Source organism: Elephantulus edwardii, unplaced genomic scaffold (genome assembly GCF_000299155.1).
Source record: "Elephantulus edwardii isolate Elephantulus edwardi_28Jun2011 unplaced genomic scaffold, EleEdw1.0 scaffold00041, whole genome shotgun sequence".
Lineage (NCBI taxonomy): Eukaryota > Metazoa > Chordata > Mammalia > Macroscelidea > Macroscelididae > Elephantulus > Elephantulus edwardii.
In genome coordinates, this window is record NW_006399791.1 from 5,753,403 (window position 1) to 5,759,402 (window position 6,000).

The window sequence follows — 6,000 nt, forward strand, 5'->3', positions numbered from 1 at the left end:
CCGGAGCAGCACGTTTCTGTGCGCCAGGTGGGGTCTGCCCTGCCGTGCCCTGGTCTGTCCTGTCATCTCAGCAGGGAATCCTGGGCAGAGTACACACGTGTAGTGGGCTGGGCCTTCCACCCGGCTCTGTCAGACACCTCCTCAAATCTAGGGGCCTGATTGTTACTGGAGACCTCAAATCTCTTCAGGAAAGGGGAAAGGTGAGTGTGGAACCCACTATCGGCTTAAATCTGCCCTCAAGCGGAATCTGCCTCCTACCTGTGAGTCCCTCCTCCCGACTCGCACTTCCAAACTGACCACTTCTGGGCCTTGCTGCAGGCCCACCTCTTCCAGGAGGCCCGCCGGTATTATTTTTACTCTTCCCCTCCTATCCTTGGGTTTTTTGTTTGTTGGTTGCTTTTGTTTTTATAAAAAAAAAATTATTTTACATTGGATTGCTTACAAAGTTCATGTACATTGTGTTTCACACTATCTTTTATTCACATTGTGTTTCATGCAATCATTCCCATTCACTGTGTTTTATAACATTAATCACCATTGAACTATACCCACCATTACCCTCCAGATCCTCGCCAGATCTTTCCCATTTCTTTTATCCACCCCTCCCTCCACCCACCAAATTGTGAGACCCTGTGATTACACCCCTGCCTACCTTCACCCCTCTGCTCTCACCCTTCGCCCTTGGATCCTCATACATTTTACTGGTTATCTTTCTATTTCTACAAGTCTTACACAGTATTTGTCCTTATGAGACTGAGTTAGCTCTCCTTGGATTTTTCAAATTGTGCATTATATCTGTCATTTTGCACCTTACCCAGGCTTCCTCTCTTACTGTATCAGAATGATAACAGCAGCCCTTCCTAAGATTGAAAATAAGGCAGAGAAACTGTCAAAAATTGTTAAAGTGTTTCTAATCTAAGTCATGATATAATAAAATATAAAAAACAAAACCACATAACTTCCCCTCCCTTTTTTAGACTAAGACCAAAGTGTGCAAAGTCCAAGGGACAAACCCTTTGGGTTTTCAAGCTTCAAACTAAATGTTAAATTTATCTGAAAGGATTGACCTCATCTCTTTAATAATTAATCACTCAAGTTCAGGGTAAAAGCTTTTATGATGTATAGTACTTCCCAGGAATCTGAGGTGGGGAATTACCTACACATCCTGGTTGTTTTAGAAGCAGAGTTTGAACCAGTTCATTCCAGTTTGACTTCCTACTGAGAATTTGCATTTCTACTCCAGTTAATACTGAATCACAATCTATATTGTAACAAAATCTTTAAGAATTTCTTGAGACCTCTAGTGGCCTAGTGGGTAAGGAGGTGCACTACCAACCCAGAGGCAGAGGTTCAAGCCCACTAGCTGCTATTCCAGAGAAAGGTGGCCAGTCTCCTCTTTGTGTGATTTATAGCCACTGTAAACCTGCTAGAGGGTAGTCTACGAATCAGTTCTGACTCGATGGAGTTGAGTTAAAAAGAATCTATAAGAATCCCTGGGGATCTTTCTACTCACTGAGTCAAAACGGGCGTGTTCATTCAGCATAACTGGGATAAGAAGGCAAATTCTTGTCAGGTAGTCAAACTGGAATGAACTGGGCTGAGACTCTATTTAGACATTTGGAAAAGATGAGGGACAGAGGTCAAGCTATCCTCTCTCACTTTCTTGCTTTTTTCATTTTTAAATTGTGAGTGGAGTGGAAGTTTGTTAAGCAAATTCATTTTTCACTCCACCATTCACACACATCTTTCCCACTATGCAATCACATTTCCCTCCTTTCTCCCTGTAATTCTTCTTTCCATCAGTCCTTCTCTACCTCCCTGGGTCTTCCCTTTCCTTAGTGATGCTGTGCTGGCCATCCCTTTACTGCCCTCTGCTGCGGACTACTCAATCCTTGTAATGTGTTGAGAACAAATGGGTCCAAATGGTTATCACCCAACAGGAAATGAAGCAGCAATAGGTTTGGGACTCACTCACATACATGGGTAGGTTGACAAAATAGAGATACTTGGTCCCACCCTCACAAGGGCCCAAGCTCACCAACCCAAACCCACTGCTGCTGAGTCTGTTTCAACTCCTGGAGACTTTACAGGACAGAGGAGAACTCCGCAATGGACTTCTAACACTGTCATTCTTACTAACACATGCTGCCACATCTTTCTTCCAAGCAGTGACTGGGGGTTCAAACTGTAGACCAAGCACTTAGCCGCCAAACATTTACTTTGCTATACCACCAGGCCTTCTCCAAGGCCACCAGGAAGGAGGAATGTTAGCCAAACCATTCAGAGACCACCAAGTCCAAATATTTAATTGGTTGATCCTTTCTGTCTCCATTGTTTCATTTGTTAGTCTTCCTGCCACTCTATTTCATATTCAGCTTTTGTCTTGAGAGGTTTCCTGTTGTTTGATCCCAATGAAGACGTTCTACATACCAAGCACACACACACACAGCCCATTGCCATTAAGTTGATGCTGGCTCTGGAGATTCAGTGTTGCTTTTGAACTTCCTCCCGTGACTAGCTGTAGCTTGTGCAATGGGTACCAGTTGGAGAACCTGGGAGTTGAAGGCGATGTTGACTGTGGACACACCTCCAGGTCCTTTCACAGAACAGGGCCAGCACCTGGTTATGTCTCTCACACTCCATAAGCAGCCTCTTGCTCCTCTGAGAAGTAGTTTAACATTCTCAGTCACATAACATAGTTGAGTCCTCCTCCTGGAATTCCTGTTAAGGCCGTGGTGGAAACAGATGGGACATCCTGTGCACAAGGGTGGTGGAAGCAACAGAGACTCAGAGACTGATGTGAGAGGCAGAGCTGAGCAGGAGCTGCCTGTTTGTGGAACTGTTATGGCAGGAAATGCAAGATTTAAACACTCAGCCAATACTGGAGATTAATAAGCCTTTTTATTATGTGTAGGTTGAGAATATCAGCTATTGCCCAAACCGTTCTGACCCCGAGGGGAAGCAAAGATTGGGTGTATATGCAGAGATTGTGCCTGGGGGTTACACAAAGTTCACTGTGGTTGGCAGTTGAGATTTCTTCACATTCAGGAGTCATTATTGTTTCTGATTTTTCATGGTGTCAAGGTCCTGGGCAGGTGCAAGATGCAGTCAGGGAGTAGTAACCAAGCTGGGTCAGCATGTAGTACTTAGTAACACATGTTATTGTCAAAATTATTGAGGCATACACTTTAAAAACTGGCTGTCAGAACAAAGTGGCTTCTCTAATGCTAACATAAACATTGGCTTCTCTCATGCTTAGCATATAAGGTACTGTTACATTCCCTCCTCCTGTTTGTACAAACTCAAACCATTGAGTGAGCGTTAGGGTCTTTAATTGCTAGGGGATTATAATACTGAGAGAAGAGCAGAGTTTAATAGCTATGATTAAGGAGCAGCGCTGCAATCTGAAGGCATGAAGTTCAAACCCACCAGCTGCTCTGCATAAGAAAAATGGTCACTCTCTTTCCATGCAATTAACCGCCTCTGAAAACCCACTGGAGGGATCAGCTATGGGTCGGTTCTGACGCAATGGTACACAGCAACAACAGTCTAATCTGTAGGAGGAGGAACAGAAATATTAGGGCTCTTGAGATTATGGTGAGTAAGAAAGTTAACTCAGGATTTCAAATATTTTCTAACTCTATGACTATCTGGATTCTCATTCTGTCATGCTTTGAGGTTATTTTTTTTTTTTTACTTTTTGCAGAACATTAATAATAACATTTGACTGACTGGGATAAAAACAACAAGTTTCTTTTAAGGCAGCACATAACGCTCCTGGGAGAGAGAAACAGGACATGTAATCTTCGTCAGTTCTGGAGTATAATTTTGGCTAGAGATTCAGTTTGGCTCTATGTGATGTACTAAAGGCTGTTAAGACACTTCTTTGACTAGCGTTGTAGGGGACAGCTGCTACGTCAGCCCTATTGAGACCTGAAAGAATAGGTATTACAGGGAAGGTGTGTTCGGTAACATGGAGGCCTGGCAGATTATTGACTTTTAGCCCCTTTGGCCACTATAAGCGAGCTCTGGTAGCCTAGTGCCAAGGAGCTACGTTGTAATCCCAAAGGCACCTGGTTCGAGGCCACCAGCTGCTCTGCAGGAGAAGGATGGGCAGTAGCTGCTCTGCAGGAGAAGGATGGGCAGTCTCCTCCTGTGTGATTAACTGCCTCTGAAAACCTGCCAGAGGGTCAGCTACGGTTGGTTCCGACTCTATAGTACACAACAACAGGCCACTATCAACATACATTTGAGAGAGAACTTAGACAAAGACACATAGGGTAGGCTTGGTGACTAGTGGCCTTTGAAGATATTTTATGAAGTTATCTGTATAAGTTAGCTAGTTTTAAAAGTTAGTTAACTACTATTAGGGGCAAAATAGTTCAGGGAAGTTTGAAGAATGACAGTTTTTATACATAGTGACGTACAGCTCGTAGGGTGGCTTAGCATGCAGGCAAAGCCAACAATCAGAAGCAAGTCCAGGATGGGTTACGTTGAGGAACAGGTGCATTGCAGAGAGTATGGAGCCTGGAGTGGGTGGCAGGATTGCAGTCGGCGGCTGGTGATGAGAGAAAGGCGGAGCGCTGGATTGGGCATGGTGCCCACTGAAGAGAGGATATCACGACTTAACTTACAGTTTTACAATTGTCTCTGCATGGTGTAGTTAACGTTGAATGGTGAAGTTTCGCTGGAGGGGTGAACGTCGTGGGTTAACAGTCCACTTTGTTGACTCGGGTGCTGCTTTCACTCATGAGAAATGAATCCACAGAGGAGTATAGGGGACGGCAGGGGAGTAGTCAGGATAACATGTCACAGTCTGCTTCACAGCCTGCAAAGCATTTTTACATTGTAAGAAGAACTGAATTTTCTGGCTGAAAAGTATGACAAAAGGTAGTTGATGGGAGAGGGCTCTAGGTTAAAACATTATGATTAACCTGAAGCTTGGGGAAGATACTTTCATTATTGTATTTAGTATGATAGGAAGTGCAGGATAAATATTTAGTAAACAAGAATCTAATGACAGACTGGCTTGACTGCGCGCATACAATACAGAGAAAATTTCACATAACTTCTCATTTTTGTGTTTCTGCCAACATTGAAACAATGCCAACATTATTTATTAATTACATAATAAATCTGAAACCCTAGTTAATAAGATTTACTTAACAGATCTGTCTAGTTTTCTTGGCATAACTTGGTTTTAAGGGTTCTATTTATTCTTTCTACTTATCCTGAGCTCTGAGGCTGAGAGGCTGTATGTGGTTTTCAGGTGACACCTAAGGCTTTGGAGCGAGTTTGTGGGGATTTTTAGACACAAACACTGGGCCATTGTCTGAGTTGGTTGACAGTGGCAACCTGACCTGAGGGACTATTTCCCATAAATAAGTTTACAACTGCTTTTAGGTATCTTTGTGAGTGTGAGAGAGCTTCTACTCACCCCAAAAAAGGTGCACATGGCTACAAGCTGGCCTGAGTACAGTAAAAATTTGCTTTTACAAGTTGTCTGGCTACAGCTTTGGAAAAAATATCCTTGTGTCTGGCAGGTCTCACCATCTTTTGACTAAGGTAAGTTTTGGTTTGGTTTCCCCCACCCCCCACCCCCTTGTTTTGCAAAGCCTTTTTTAGCTTTTGAATATTTAGCATTGTCTGGCAGGACAGGAGCCAAAAGGATTGGAGTGGGCTGTGTGGCTTCAGCGCTGAGAGAAGTCTGCTCGGCCAACGTGTCTTTTTTTTTTTTTTGCCACGGGTTCTTCTCAGGTCTGATGTCTTTGGTAGTAGCTATTGTCACCTTTGAGGGCAGCCACACAGCTTGTTCTTGTTGTTGTTATGTTCCATTGGAGTTGCCTGCGACTCATAGCAACCCCATGTACAACAGCCCTAAACCCTGCTCTATCCTGTGCCAATCTCACTGGTGAAGGAAATGGGGAAGAATCTGGTCTGAAAAACAATGTATTCAAATTTTGTAAATAAACCTAATATAATAAAAATAAAAAATTCCCA